General features: G+C 38.4%; 1 long non-coding RNA gene across 2 annotated transcripts in view; it reads right to left on the bottom strand.

Moving 5' to 3' along the window:
• Nucleotides 1-288: 288 nt before the first annotated feature.
• The window catches only part of LOC148051008 (uncharacterized), a 40,400-nt gene continuing 23,775 nt past the window's right edge, over nt 289-16,913 (bottom strand). For both annotated transcript variants that reach the window (XR_015700541.1, XR_015700540.1), the window contains exons 2-3: nt 3,781-3,965; nt 289-1,773 (exon numbers count right to left, since the gene is read on the bottom strand). This is a non-coding gene — a long non-coding RNA (uncharacterized LOC148051008). The remainder of the gene's footprint in view (nt 1,774-3,780; nt 3,966-16,913) is intronic.

The raw sequence follows: 16,913 nt of genomic DNA, 5'->3' as shown, positions 1-16,913 counted from the left end.
ACTGCTTTTACATAATTGCTGCTCCTACATTACCATCTGGGCTTCTATACTATTTGATAACATATGCCTATTCCTTGAAAAATGAGTCCTACTAGATTTCACTGGATAAAAAGGAGTACTATCAGATTCCTTATTGTCGTGGTTTAACCCCAGCCAGCAACTAAGCACCACACAGCCCCTCGCTCACTCCCCCCCGGTGGGATGGGGGAGAGAATCGGAAGAGTAAAAGTGAGAAAACTCACGGGTTGAGATAAAGACAGTTTAATGGGTAAAGCAAAAGCCGCGTGCACAAGCAAAGCAAAGCAAGGAATTCATTTGCTACTTCCCGTTAGCAGGCAGGTGTTCAGCCATCCTCAGGAAAGCAGGGCTCCATCACGCGTAATGGTTACTTGGGAAGACAAACGCCATCACGCCCAGTGTCCCCCCCTTCCTCCTCCTTCCCCCAGCTTATATACTGAGCATGACATCATATGGTATGGAATAGCCCTTTGGCCAGTCTGGGTCAGCGGTCCTAACTATGCTCCCTCCCAGCTTCTTATGCACCTGGCAGAGCACAGGAAGCTGAAGAGTCCTTGACTAGTGTAAACTCTGCTGAGCAAAAACCAAAACATCAGTGCATTATCAACATTATTCTCATCCTAAATCCAAAACACAGTGCTCTACCAGCTACTAAGAAGAAAGCTAACTCTATCCCAGCTGAAACCAGGACAGTATCCACCCCTTATTCCATACCATTTTCTTCATGCTCAGGTCCCACATTATCCAATACATCCTCATTAACCACCACCCCACTTATTTTATGGACCACCCCTGTAAAATGTCTGTAAAATGTCCATAAACATCCACAAATGTCCACATAATGTCCATTGAGTTCATTTAGTCTGTGACTTTGGGCTCCATCTGTGATGGTGGTCGCTCAGGACAGGAGAGGTGGTGTGTTGTGTGGAGTTATTGGGCACCAAAGCCAGCTCAGGTTGGGTCACTGCTGCACTTGCACTGCTTCTTGTAAGGCTGCTTCTCCATTGGTTCAGGTGGTTCCTCGTATGGTAATTCCTATAACATGCAACTCAGATCATGGGTTACAACAATTTAAAGGTATTTCATTACAATCTCCACCCCTGGCCCCTTTGGACCAGACCATTGGGCTTAACACTGCAATGGACTCCTCCCCTTGCCCCTGCTCCGGCTTGGACTTATCCACAGACTGCAGTCCCTTAGGGGTTTACCTGGTCCAAGTGGAGCCTTGGCTATGAGCCACAGTCTCTCCAGGGGTATACCTGCTGCGGCATGGATTTATCCACAGCCACAGTCACTTAGAGGTGCACCTGTTCCCGCATGGCCTTCTCCATGGGCCACAATGCTTTCAGAGATATACCTGCTCCAGCGTGGCCTTGCCCGCAGCCACAGTCTCTTCAGAAGTAAACTTGCTCCACCATGGCCTTACCCACGGCCACACGCTTTGAGGTGCTCCAGCATGACCTCATGCACAGCCACTGATGCCTCAAGGTGTACCTGCTGCAGCATGGACTTATCCACAGCCACAGATGCTTCGAGGTGTACCTTCTCCAGCGTGGACTTATCCTTGGGCCACAATCCCTTCAAGAGGTATATCTGCTGCGGCACAGACATAACCATGGCCACAGATGGTTCGAGACATACCTGCTCTGGCATGGGCTTATCCACGTCCACAGACGCTTTGGGGTGTCCTGCTCCCACATGGACTCATCCACAGGTCACAGTCCCTTCGACTCGAGTTCACACTGGAGTTCCAGCCTGTCCAGTACAACAGCACAGAAACAGCAGCGATGCCCTGGCCATCTGCCAGCCCAGGCACATGGCTGTTGTTGTTATCAAAATGTTCCCAGGCACAGCAGAGTAAGATGATAAGCAGTTCAGCAAGCAGCAAAAGCAAAAAGCAGCCACTAACGAGCACTAGACTCTAATATACAGTAAGGCAAGCAAGCCCCATGGCAAGTACAGAAGCCTGCCGATTAATACCTAAACAGCAATACCTGCTATAACTTAGATCTAGCACATTCCAATTAAATCTGTCCTTCTCTCGAACCCTTCGAGCCCCACGTTGGGCGCCAAAAAGGACTGTCGTGGTTTAACCCCAGCCAGCAACTAAGCACCCACACAGCCCCTCGCTCACTCCCCCCCGGTGGGATGGGGGAGAGAATCGGAAGAGTAAAAGTGAGAAAACTCACGGGTTGAGATAAAGACAGTTTAATGGGTAAAGCAAAAGCCGCGTGCACAAGCAAAGCAAAGCAAGGAATTCATTCGCTACTTCCCGTTAGCAGGCAGATGTTCAGCCATCCTCAGGAAAGCAGGGCTCCATCACGCGTAATGGTTACTTGGGAAGACAAACGCCATCACGCCCAGTGTCCCCCCCCTTCCTCCTCCTTCCCCCAGCTTATATACTGAGCATGACATCATATGGTATGGAATAGCCCTTTAGCCAGTCTGGGTCAGCTGTCCTAGCTATGCTCCCTCCCAGCTTCTTGTGCACCTGGCAGAGCACAGGAAGCTGAAAAGTCCTTGACTGGTGTAAACTCTGTTCAGCAAAAACCAAAACATCAGTGCATTATCAACATTATTCTCATCCTAAATCCAAAAACACAGTGCTCTACCAGCTACTAAAAAGAAAGCTAACTCTATCCCAGCTGAAACCAGGACACTTATGTTCAAATATGTTGCTAATCTAATTCAGAACAGCAAAATCAATATAAGAAACTTTGTTTAGGATCTCTGTCATATCCTAGTGTCAGATGTAAATACAGACAGCTGATCAGTTGCTTTGTTGCTGTAGACAAAGATATTGCCATGTAATTAGAAGATGAAAGTTACTACCTATTTTGTCAGTTTATTCTTTAGCAGTTGCCAAGATTTACCAGCTGTTCTTTTCAAGCCAGAAATAAATACAGTATTTGGTTTATATTTCAGCAGAAATACACACACAAAAATGTATGCACACATACCAGAAGAACACTTGGGTTTGTTGCATTTGTCTATATTCTGTAGTAATACAACAAACAGCAATATTGTTGAATAAAAACATTCAGTTAAACTATAAATAAAGGATAAACCAGGTAACCTTCACATTTTTCCACTACAGTTCACATGAAATGAGAAAGTAACAATGAAGACTTGCTATATTATACTTCATACTCATTCCTCACATTCATTGAGCACTGCTTATTTAGCTCCCACACAGATACACTCTTAAAAGCAAGAAAAAAAAAAGGCATTTTCAAGGGAAAAACCTCTAACACATTGTCATCAACTAAGACAGCATCACCTTCATTTTTTTTTTTTTTTTAGCTTAACCAGTTTCTGATCTGTTCACATTAAAAACTTGAATTCTGGGGCCTGATCTTGTCAGACACCTATATGGAACTACTTGGAGAGTAATCTGCAAGTTTTCAGCTGTTTAAAAGCAGACCCTTAGCCAACAACTACCACAAAAATGGCAAATTTATCACCATAGCTATTTCCTTAATACTCTAGTCTTATGTATAGGATAGGCATACATCATCTGCAATATCAAAAATCATTGAAAAGGAAAAAGCAATGGAATAGAGAATCCTAGCTGTCATTGAAAAATAAATTTTCTGCATCCTATTACAACTCAGAGGAACACACTTCATTTATTTCATTAGGAAAGAGGGGAAAAAAGATAGGGACCAACTTAAAAAAATAAAACTAGAGTTTAGGTTACCCATTAAAGCAAAAAAAAAAAAAAAAGGTATTTTGCAGGCAGAAGGGGAAAAACCAGAATACCTTTATGGATAATAAATATTGGGAAACTGAGGGTTAGAAGATCAGAGTTGTGACACTTCCTTCCACATTCCAAAGTAGCTCCCCAACGCTTTAGTTCTTCCATAATGCAAGCAGCAATTACTTTATTGCATCTACAGTAGCTTAAGAGCCCAATATAATGATGTGGATGATCAGAAGATATTTTTCTGTAAGAGAAACAAAGAGTGAAAGCTGAGGAGATGGGAGAAAAGGAGGAAGAGAGTAAAGCAGCACATTAGCCATACAACAGAAATATCTAGAGCAAATAGGTAAATATAACTTAGATCCTGAGATTATGGTAAGTCAAAGTTGATTATCACAACTTAAGGTGATCATCTTTTCCAGCTTTTCCCAAAAATTGTCTTTCAACTTTCATGTATTAAATGAGTAGTAGTTGTTGTCTTTCCTCTCCTGAATGTTACAGCCCACCTGAAGCATCAGCACAGTACACAATGCTCAAGTACTGGGTGGGGCAGAATTGAATTTATATCTTGTTTCCCTTTATGAAGATCACCCACCGGTCCCAGAGATCTGTTAGCATGTACTAGCACAATTAAATACAAATCAAGACCTACCTAACCTAGGCACATTTGTCATCACTATTCCATACCTACTATCTACCCTATATCAACTGCTTATTTGAATGGAGGTGAATTGGAAAAAAAAAAAAAAAAAAAGAAAAGAAATTCCTGCCCATGACACTCTGAGGAAAGAGTGAGCTGGTAGAAACTTGAACAAGAGGAGAGACACCGCTTCTGGTACTATTTTTCATATCCCTCCTCCCCTCCCCCCTTCTTATTTTAAAGAATCAATAGAGGAGAGATCTTACATATATATATTGTACACACTTACAAATATGTACATGTTCCATATTATACATAAAACATTTTATACATAAAAGCAGGATCTTAAAACTGAACCTTTCTGCTTTTTTTTTTTTAAATAAGCTCAAGATAGTTTCAGGCACTGGTTCACAAAATTCATACTTCAATTCATCCCTGCCACTAGTTTTATACTTGTACATGACCAGGAATGGTGACAAACATTGTATTTGTAGATTTAACTGTCAGTGTCAACTGCAAGAGATTTTTGGTATCAGTTAAAAATCCATGGACACATTAGCTAATTTGTCAAAGCTAGAAAAATCTATGAGTTGCAATGGGTCAGTGGTTAGCTGCAATATTCATTACAGCTTGATTCTGCAGTAGTTTTTATACCCAATCTGATTCTGAAGCACTGTACATGTATAGCATTTAATACAAAGCTAAAAAGGAGAATATGCATATTGGCTTTCTCTAGGATCTGCTTACAAAACTGGTTAGAAACAGGGAAGTAGATATTCTGTGCCATAGAAATCTCTTCTCTGACTAACTTTCATAATGTTGCACCTTTTAAAATCTTTCCTTAACATGCCACATTGATTTTGACAAACCTAACATTACACAACACCTGGTACAATGTGTCACAATACAAACTGTCAAGCAGTACATCTAAAAAGGTACTTTTGTAGAAATGGCCTGAAAGACTCTGGCTCAAGACAACAGCAAGAACTGAAAAGGGCAGGGGCACTGTGGAACAGGACAGAAGGGAGTAAGGTATTTCAGAATACTTTAAGAAGGGCTAATAAAGTTTCACCTTCACAGCTTTAATCTATATATGACTCATTAGATCAAAGTGTTTTCTGACAATACTGATTAAACAACAGTACCAGGCAGCTGCCTAGCTTTTAGCTTATTATAGAAGGCACAAGTAAATACTGAACTAGATGGATGCTGTACTGATCTGTTCAACAATCCAGTGACCTGTTCGTTTGGCTGCCTGTATTGTGTTTTCAGAGTGTGCATATAGGAAAGGGATTCAACATCTGAAAATGGGTAATAATGGAAGTAACTCTGCCTCCCCAAGCACCTAGAATAAGTCTAGAACACTTAAGAGAAGGAAACCAGAGAAACTGCTGCAGTTTCTGCAGTATTAGGTTTATCTTCAAAGTGTGTTTGTGTTGTGGGGTTTCCTCTGCCCCTTACAATTGAAAGATACTGGAAATGCTCAAAAGGGGAAAAGCTGGCTTTGGCTAAATTACTTGGCCAAAGCATTTAATTGGCTGTGGGCAGGGCAAAATATGCTGTTAGGTCCCCTGCTGTGAAGAGAAACTCTCAACTACTTAGTTTCACAGGTAACAGTTGTGAAATTATTGGAACATGACTATATATGAATAACAAATATATGCTCAGTAATATAATGATAATGACATTGTTTGCATGTAAGTGAAAATATAAACAAATTCAAGAACTCTGGAATCAGACAAGTACAAAGACCTCATTCACTGCCACCTCATTAACGAAAGCACTTTTAATTAGCACACAATAATTAATAATAATAATTTTGTCTCCCTTCCTCCTCTTGTTTTTGTTGTGTCAGATTCCACAGAATTACACTGATAAACTCATATCAATGTACTTAAGGTAAAGGAATTTAGAACTGACTTTTTGACAGAAAGGAAGGATAGCATAGAATGGAGTAACTGATCTATACACTCAAATGTTCAAAACTAAATACGATCAGATACTCACATTTAATACTAATGTCTCAAACATTTCGCATTCTTATCTAAGAGAAAAATATCCTTGTACAGAACACCCTACTCAGCTTACTTTCACAATTGTGGAATAATTTGGAATATTTAACTGCAGTTTTCAGTATTCAGCTATTACAAGACTGAGACATAGTCACTTGATCTAGTCATGTAACATTAAGTCACGTGGCAGGAAAAGGAAATTAGAAGACAGAGGCATAAACATTCTATGCAAGGGTCAGAATTAGCTACAGGATGCTTTTTTTTAGTCTTGTGCAAAAAAAATTCAGGTATCAAATGTCAGATCGAATGCAGTACAATGATAATGAAGCCTTAGCTTCTAATGAAAAAGAGAGGATGAGAAATCTTTTGCAGAAGATTTAGTTCCTCTGATGAACGTTCAATAGAGCTACAGAGTGTGGGGAACTTAAGATCAATAACTGGATTTGCTATAGCAATTTAAAAATAAAGAAGCTGGGGAAAGTATCAGCAGTAATAGTCTCCTTAAGCAGCTGCCTGCAGAAGTTGTCTCTAGTAAAAAGGACTGTAATGAGTTTACACTCTTACTCCACCTATCCTATCCATAGGGGCAGGCTACTAATGATTGTTTGGTCCTTTTGCAGCAGTTAGTGTCTTATGCCTCACTAGATTAGATAAATGAGATAATTAGGGATCATAGGGAAAAGCTTGCTAATGATTAAAACAGCCATTGAATCAGCTTTCTATTTATTCCCCTTCCATACATTTCAGTTCTACCTGATTTACATCTGTAGTTGCATGTTTGTGAATCATCATATATCAATGAGCAATTTACCTTCTCTTCACTTCATGTTTTTTATATATGAGAAATATAACTAATGCCAGCATACACTGCTTGGCAGATATCAGGTATCTGCTCAAATAAAGGACAAAAACTGATGTTTCAACAGAAGCATATATATTTCTCCAAAACAAGAGCACCCTAGAGAAACAAACAGGTAGTCTTACTGACACACACACTTATAAATTGTAATGGCTCAAGAGCACCATGCACTAAAACATATTCCCCTTAAGACAGTAAGTTGCTTATAGGGTCACAAAAGTCTTTTCTTGTAAATTCTTTTTGTTAACTGAAACAGTGGATGAGTTTCTTCTGTACATAAAATATAAGACCATGGGTTTTGAGCATAAGGTCAGGATGTTTTGTTCTCTAAGCAGAATGTATGAAGTTGGGTGACAACTTCATAATAACGGTATCTGTGCAGGCTTTCCAGCTCATTAGCCACTTGAAAGTAATGAGCTAGAAAAGGTTTGGGAAGTTAATGTTCACATATCTTCAAATTTGTTTCCTCCTGACTATACATTGAAACAGTGACCACAGAAAAGCTTACAGCTGAAATAATCCTGACAGCAGCTTAGGTTGGGGGGGTTATTTTGGGTTTTGGGGGGGGACAGGGGGAACAGTATAGGTTGATCATAGAAGCTTTAAATCAGAGGGGAAGTGAGGAGGAAAAAACAACTCTACAAAAACATGGAGATAATGGGCAATTCTCCAATGGAACCTTTTTGTTCAGAAAAAAAATTTATAAAAGATTACTTTTGAAACAAAAAAGTTTTAAAATGGTTCTACAGTTTCTAAATGAAGATAACATATTTGGTGCTTCAGAACAGCTATTTGTTTAAAAACATTGCAAGTTAACTTACAATTATGTGAGCCATCTGTTCACTCCAGTGCTCTTCCTCTGATTATTATCAAATCTTAGAAACTTTACTCTTCATTCTGAGTTTGGTTTGGAAGCCATTTTATTTGTTCATTGTTATTATTTAAAAAAAACCAAACAAACCAACAACAAAAAACCCAAAGCACAATTCAAAAGCAGGTACTCACTCACCCCCTGAAGTTATCCAGATGAGGCAGATCCCTAAAAAATTTCATACCAATTCCAGTCATTTGTGTCTGAGGATTTCTTTCTGGCACCAAATGTGGTACCACTATTTTCTCCCCCTTAACACTTAATGGAAGAGCTTGCCAGCGCATGAAGGAGCTTACTACTCACACTTTAATAAGTTCCTTTTTGGTTACAGAAGATTTTGTTGAGCAAAGTTAGCCAAACAATAATGTCATCATCATGCAGTATTGAATGATGAGCACAAGTGTGTTTTCTGAACTTCCAGAGCAGCTGTTTTGAATCAAACACTTATTGCCAATTTCTTTTTTTTTTTTTTTTGAGACATTTAAGTGAATAGAGAACACTGCAACTTAAGAAAGCTGCATGTTACTGCAATTTTCCATCCTAAGCAGACTTTTTTCTTCCTTGGCTACATATTTATTATAGTTAACTTCCAAGTACAGCAAATGTTACTGAAATTCAAAGCAACTGCATTACACCTATAGGGTAATACTTTTTGTCCTACATATACACAGTATTTAGTATCCTAGAAGCACCACACCAGTTCATAAAAGAAAATTCAATCCAAGAATTGGATCTACCATAAAGTTCAACCGCAAGCGATTTCTAACAGCTTTTTTTCTGTGTAAGCAATTCCATTTTAAAGCCTGATATCTGCTCTTTACTCCTTTTTGTGCAAAAAAGGGATCTTCTCACACTTCGACCCAATTCAAAGCACCAACTTAAAGCCTGATTCATGTCCAAGCCCAAGAAGATAATTACATTACAGGGAAATACACAAACCTTAGCTGTGATCAGCTGACTTCTGTCTTTTTATACCCTAACAACTTTCAAGGAGTAACTGAAGCAAGTCATGGCCTTCTCTGCTTATAGTTTAGCAGAAAGTAAAGAGAAAAGTTGTAAGAGAAAAGCTGTAAGAGAAAAGTTTATCATTCCCACTCCTTCCCTTTCAGAAGTCCCTCCCAACTATTCCAGAAAAACACTAACAAGGCATGTGTTGAAGGGGAAAGCAGAACTGTCCAAGATGAATATCAAGTATTGGAGTCTGATAAACATTTAGATAGTGCTCTCTTTTGTATGCAAATCTATTCTTCTGACTTTAAGAAGTCTTTCTACACTTTGAAATATCAGAAAGCCTAAATGCGGAGGCTTACCAATACAAGCAGTAGCACCCCTTATAAGGAAACTTCAATATGATCAAAATGGAAGTTTGCTTCAAAAAAAGTGTCCATTTAAAACTCTGGAAACACTAAGATTTTTAAATCCCTGACAGAATTACTTAGGTTTTTTTTTCCCCACCTGACCTCATTTAGCACAGCAGAAGCCTGCTTTTCCTCGTCTATTAAGACTTCAATAAAATCATTCATTTACAGCTAACTGCAACAGTATTCACATTTAGACTGGAATATTAATTGACTGATAATGAGATGATAAAGCTGCTTTTCTCTGCAGGTGTACCAATCAATTTCAGTGAAACTGAGGAAGTATTTTTCCTTACTGCATCTAAAATTAAAAAGTGATTTATATTTTCTAATAAAGTGCTTTTCATTGATCTCCTTCTGAAAAAGTATGGTTTCATTTGCACCTTTTTAAATTGCAATAGTTTCCATTTGTATAGGAATGATTTTCCAATATTATTTTGGCTCCGATTGATGATTAGCTTTAATATAGCTTTGCAGAATTAAACTCTCCAAAGAATTTCTAACTTAAAATAAACTTAAAAATTTCCAGTCAACAGAATGAACCTTTTCAAAGACACAAAAAAGTATCAGAACATTTTTCAAGCAAGTATTTCTCTTGGACTTCTCCATTTGTACAAACTGTTTACAATTACTGTTAATCAATTTAGCTCCAAGGTTTAATATATTAAAGACTTTTGCTAGCCATCAGTAACAAAATCCAGCTTGCAGCAATTCAAAGTACTATTATCTATTGAAATCTTCTAGCAGATGTTTGAACTAACAGAGCGATTAGATTTCACTTCAAAATTATTGTCTTTCAAGTGATAATAATTAAGGAACAATGAAAAGAATGCTGTATTCTGAATATGTGTCCAAATACCAGACTCAGTGTAGGGACCAAGAAAATTAGGTACAGATTGTTTGCTTCAGTACAAGAGACCACAAGAAGAATGAAACCATGGGATATGGGGTAAAATACATATAAGTATTGCTATATACTTGGAGAACCTGAGGACAGAAGCTTGGCTCCAACTCCTATGAGCTCTGGAGGTCTGGCAGCTTACTAAGCACAAATGCTTAAACAAGTTGGCACCCATGATACATGCAAAAAAATCTGGTACTCAATTAAAAAAATTTAAAATCAAATGTTTAATATTTTAGTATTTGTAGAACATAGTGTTGTTGACGATAGAGTGATTTGAAATCGGCTGAAGAGCAGCTATGCCTTCTTAGCTGAATGAGAAGCCAAAACTGAGGACATCAACATTCTCAGTGACTAATCACCACATAACTACTATGAAAACTGGAAGTGACCATAAACCCCACTTCGATCTTACCAATTTTTTCAGAGCAGTAAAGACTGCACTTAAACAATCACTTCAAGTATCCTTACATTTTAGATACCAGAAGAGTCCTAGATATAAACTATGGATCTGCAAGTGACTGTCATCCCAAAAGGAATTTCTTATCAAAACACATATTTAACACATGACCAGCTTGGGTAGAAGCATTAAAAATAAACAGTCAAACAATGCTCAGTTAAAATATTTAATTTACCAGAGGACTTAAGCCTATCCAAATGGGATCTGATGCCAGAACTGCAGACAGCAACCATTCCAGTACAAACCAAAGTCACAAACACACAAGCCAATAGACTGCATTGTTCCGACATACATACAGTAAGATGAGTCTGACAGATAAGGAGGGAGAGTCAACACAAGCTCTAGAAAGTTCACATAAAATGGACCAGGGCTAGGAAGCTGACTCCAGGACAGATGAGGAACCAAGAATACACAGCTACAGAGACAAAAATGATGCCAGGACTCAGGAGTTAAGATCCTAAAGCACAATCTTAGTGAGGAGCAAATGTGCAGCTGACACAGAGTAGTCAGTCTTATACAGGCTTCTCTTGAAGGATGTGTTTACAATAATAATTTCCCATCACAGCAGGACCTAGGAATTTAACCAGATAAACAGCAAGTATTTGTAGTATTTATCCAAGACATTTTTGGTAGATAATTAGAATAAATTCATCAGAAAGCAGCAACTTTGGCTTGACAGAAGCTACAGAACTTAAATGGATCAAAGAATCAAGGATGTAAGAAAGGAGCATTTACTATGACAGCCTTTAAAGTAGGCTCTTTCATGTACTTTCTAGATGACCAAAATATTCTTTTTAATTTGAGGTCACTTCTACTTACTGCAGAACTGCATGACAAATACAAGAAACAGCTTTCAGTCACAAAGTCTGCTTTCAAGGATTCATTACTTTTGGAGTTTTCTAGAGCTACATGCCTAGACTCATGAATAAAACACGATTAATGTTCCTCTGATACAAGTATTGCATTTGAAGAATTTAGCTTCTTAATGGTATCATCTAGCCATACCATACCTCCATACAATGAAAAGCAATTATTTTTCTTACTGCATTGTAAGACAGTAAGATACATTTAAATTAGATTTTAATCTACTGTTTTCAGTGGTAGACCTAAAATTATTTGTTTCCGATTTGTTAAGACTCATCATCTAAAGACAGCAAGCCTAAACTCATGATGATTTTTGACTGTACTTCAAGACTATTTTCTTCTCACATTTGAAGAGGGGCACACAGCAGTTCAAGACATTCACTATAATAAAAATCTTGCGTCTCCAGCATTATCCTGAACTCTCCCCAGAGTACTACCATCACATTTCTGTAAAGCAAAGCAAAAGTATGTTTTTCAGCCACTGAACAACAAAAAAAATTGTAAGTTTCAAAGTAACCATAGTTTAGAGGCAGCATGTATTTCCTGTAAGGTTTCCCAACAAGATCCTCCATCAAGCCACTGACCTTATCTTGGACTACTGCTTAACTTTAATTTTAGAAGTAATTTGTACCCTTTTGGAATCATATTTGACACAACAGCAAAAACAGTTTTAAAGTTTTACCCAAGAGCTCAACAGAGTGAAGGCACACAAAAAAACTGTCTGCTTCTAAAAACAGCCTGCATAACTTAGTGTCACAGATGCCCAGATGTGGCCAATAGGCACTGGTTACACAACAGCAATAATGGCAACAGAAAATACTTCAGAACATAAGCACTAGGGAAAAAGAGATTCTAAGCATTCCATTCTTACCAACAACAAAAGTGTAGATCAAAGCCTTTACAGTTAAAAACACATAACCTTTCCAATTGGTAGATTCAAGAGAGCTATGCAAGATTAGTGTCTTGCATTCTTCCCTACTGGTCATCAGCAAAGATTGTGTACCCACATTCCTTAATACCGCTTTTAGTCTCGTAATCCCTTTTACAACATTGCCCTCTAGTGGGTTTGCCTGCACATATTTCATTAAACAGTAGCTCAATTCCTTTGCTTCAGTGATTTAGTACTTCTGAAGAAAATTTAATAGGTCTCAGCAAGTATTTTTATATGCAGTAAGTGTTCTACAGCTGGGAAAGGAGGAGAAGGATATGCAGACAAGGTCTCACTTCATCTAACCCAACCTTCTTGGCATTTTGGTTAATTATAAAAAGTATTTTTAATTGCAGATGGGAAGGGCTGTTAATTCCAAAAAAGCCTAGTGCACAGATGTCATCACAAATTCTAGTTCAGACTAGTGATTTACCTCTGTCACTCCATATTTTTGCTGAAGTGGAGAATAAAACACATAGTACATACGTGAAATTTAGTTGGCATCTTTTCAGATAAGTTGCATTTCATTTTGCTGTGGAATAGAGCACTTTTGATTAAAGAAGTAACTTTGAAATTTATCTATGTATAATTTTATACAGACAGACACACTCTTAAGCATTCAAGATAGAGGTAATTTCTTGAGAAATGTTAGTGGTTACCAAAAGCTGTTGGGGGGAGGGAAACCACAAACATGAGTCTCACTACATTTGACAGAGTCACAAAAGCAGTGCCCTCAAGTATTTCAGTCATCAGCATAATGCTTTCCACACCGCTAGGGGCATTCCATTAAGGATGCCTGGATGTAGATGAGGAAAACACAAATACGTTTCAAGAAGTGTTGCTTATTTGGTGGGGTTTTTTTTTGTTTGGTTGGGTTTTTTTCTCTTTTTAAATAACAAACTAGGCACTACCAGGACTCAGCAATATTTAAGTTACTTAGTCAATAGTTACGTAGCAACTCTTGCACAGGCAAGAGTTTTCCTCCTCCTTTGAATAAAACCTAACACGCCAAACTGGTTTTCCTTCCAAAGAGAGGCACAGAGGTAACAAGAAAAGAAGCAAGCTGAAGACAAGGGCATATAACAGCTGCCAGCATACAAAGGTAAGATTACAGAGCCGGGATGGGGAAGGGAAGAGCACAAGCAAAAAAACCCTAATAAAATACCTGATGTTTGGAGGTGGAATACTCTCATACCAGACTAAAACCCAAGATAGCATGTGCCTACCACATAGTTTTACATTCCTGCCGCATTTGTGATGCATCATGGTACAGTCCACAACCCTCTGAGCTAGCTGTACATGTTACTAGCTAGCAAGACACAGCTCACTAGCCCTGTCCAGGGCTCCACAACATTACTGCTGCATGGGAATCCAGCAAAGCCATATGTTAAAAATTGTTTTAGGTACAAACAAACTGATCTGTGTCTCCATCTCCCTCTGTAGCAGTATCTTATTAATGTGTTACAACAGCCTAGACCCAAACACCCTAGCTCTGAAGAGCAGTACCTCCGATGTGTGCACAGATTAACCGTGCCACAGAGGAAGATGTCATGAAGAATGCAGTAGGACAGAATACTAGATAAGCTTTTTTTGTGGGGAAAGGAAGAGACTGTTGAAGATGACAGAAGTCTGAGTTAAAGGAAGCCAAGAAGCAGCTCACAGGATTACCTCTTAGTGAAAACAGAAGGAACGAGGGACTTGTGTGTAATGTCTAAACAAAACTACAGGACATTCAGTACCAATAGCTTAAAATCTTAAACCATTATCTACTTAACTTCAAGATGAGAACATCGAAGTATCAGAAAAAATAATTTGCTTAGAACAGTAAGTTATTTTCTTACTATAAATACACTATAAACTACTAGTAAGTTCTGTGACTTCAAGTCTCTATCAAGAAGTGCTAAGTAACTATCCAGGCAATGCCTTAAGCTAAGTACTTGAGGATCAAGTGCCATTTTAAAAATTCATGTTAAAACTGCCAACTGTGAAGTGCAGGAACTAAACTGGTAGTCAAAACTGCAAGTAGTACAATTTTTCCTGGAACTGCAACTTTCTCCTTCCACAAGGGAGTAGAGCTGTAAAATCTAGGAAATCCCACACTGGGTCTCCAGAGAAAGAGAAGCACACCAAGTTTTTTTTATATGACCAAATATGGATACCTCAGGTCCCAAACTACCACTAAGAACTTTGGATCCAGTTCACAAGAGAAAGAATGTACACATACCATGTATGCCATCAATAGCAACTGGCAGCTGTTAGCAGTGGCCACTTCCAGTTCTCAGCCAGGCTGCACACAACTTTGAAACAGTCTGGGTGACACCAGTCCTTGGATGAGGAACACCTGCATTACTTGTTTAGCATCTCAAACTAATTGTCCAATATTAATCCAAAGATACCCGCCACACCACCAAATCTAACAGTTAGACAGCTATTTAGTGACAGAGTAATTCCTGTTATAAATTTCTGTATTCAACTCCCATGAGCTTCAGGTTGCTAAGTACACAGAAGTACAAACATGGCTACGCTATCTGTTCGCCTGTTCACTGGCAGTAAAATTATGCCTAGGTTGCTCCAGTTAAATTCTCAGTTTATGCAGAGATAGCAGCTGTGTTTTACACTCCCAAGTGAATGCCACCAGCATTTAAACCAAGAGATGCTGATGCAGACATACAAAATCAACAACCAACATGTCTTTGCCTAAAGAGAGGCTCTAAATCTGCTGAACTATGGCTTGATTTTGACAGGTGTTGAACATTTATTTGGAAGTGCCAGCCACCTTTAACTTCTGCTTTCTTCACTGGCTCTTGAGGGTATAATGAAAAAAATCACAGCAAGTAGTAACAGACCTGATCTCTTTCCTACTCATCCCTCCCTCAATGCAAACTGAGGTAGGTCCAATAGGTGTACTAAAGAAAGTGCTATTTACTGAACTTGGACTGGTTACTGGACTCCACATTATGAGATATCCAACATAGCAAGAAACAGGCCGTTTGGAGAAATGTATCTTCTCTTCTTCCTTCTCTACCCAAAGGTTAATTTTGTCCTTTACAGGTATAACATAACACGACAGTTAATTGTCTGAGGTTTGGATACATGAATAACAGACAAATACTACTCTGTCTAAACGCAAATGAGTGACACATGGCTCAAGTATTTCAAAGTATTTGATTTAACAGTGTTTTCATCTACAGGATTTTGCTTGTCAGTTGACTTAACCTAATGAATCATTTTTTGCCTCCAGATTGATAGAACAAGAGAGGGGGACCCCCCCAACCCCAACAGTTGATAAACAAAAAGATTCTAGTCCTTAGTAACCTCCGCCCTCCCCAGCCAAATTAAGCTGTCTTTTAATAAACAAGCTTTGTCCTCTACTCAGTTTGAGGCAAGATACCACCATCCCTCAGAAATAGCTCATCCTCAGATATTTAAGCAGATAGCCAAGCATATTGTGTATATGCCGATTTTGGAGTCAAAGCCATGTACAGTCCCATGACTAAACTAGAGCTTGTTCCGAATTCAGAAACAGCTGGCTGTTCCTTTCCAGCTCACTATACTTTTTTTGAATCAATACCTCTGCATGTTCACTACATTAGTTCAAAGCAAGTAAGACAGTTTTACCTCATTCTGGCGTATCTACCAGACACCAGGTTCAGATTATTAATAGGCTAACCAAATAACTTGACAAGCTGCAACATTTACAAAAACAGGGTTCCCAAATATATTTTCTTGTTCTTGAGTTGTTATATATAGCTATCAAAAAAAAAAAAGGAAGTTCAGTGGTATTATAGAGCAATCGTTCAGCTCTGTAAATATATCAGTTATCTAGAGTTACAAGCTCTATTTATATGCATTTGAGTTTTATACCTCCATTAAAGAAATACACACCATTCAACATTTTAAAAGGACAATTCAAATTTCACCTTCTTAAAAGGAACACATATAAAGCATTATTCACAAGCACTTAATTAATGAACAAGTTAAGAGCCGTCAGGACTTCTTTTTAATAGAAGAAACAGAAATATAGGCTAGTCCACAAAGAAATCTACACCTAGCAGTGTGTCTTGGCACATGTACATCTTCTAGTGCAAATGTTAATAACAGAAGGAACCAAATATCTAACAGGTAAATTTTAGCCAGATTCCCATCAACCTAAAATACAAGTGGTATAGGCCTTGTTAGAACAGTAATTTACTTAGTTATGTCTTTAAGCACAGAACTGTAGAGAAATTGTTGCAAGTCTTTGCATCATGAGGAATCCAGACGGGTTATAATTAGGATTTTTAAACTGCTACAATAGAG

This window comes from Nipponia nippon, unplaced genomic scaffold (genome assembly GCF_047370975.1).
Source record: "Nipponia nippon isolate SJK-2023a ecotype South Korea unplaced genomic scaffold, ASM4737097v1 scaffold_7, whole genome shotgun sequence".
NCBI classification, from domain to species: Eukaryota; Metazoa; Chordata; class Aves; order Pelecaniformes; family Threskiornithidae; genus Nipponia; species Nipponia nippon.
This window is presented reverse-complemented; position numbering and strand designations above follow the sequence as displayed.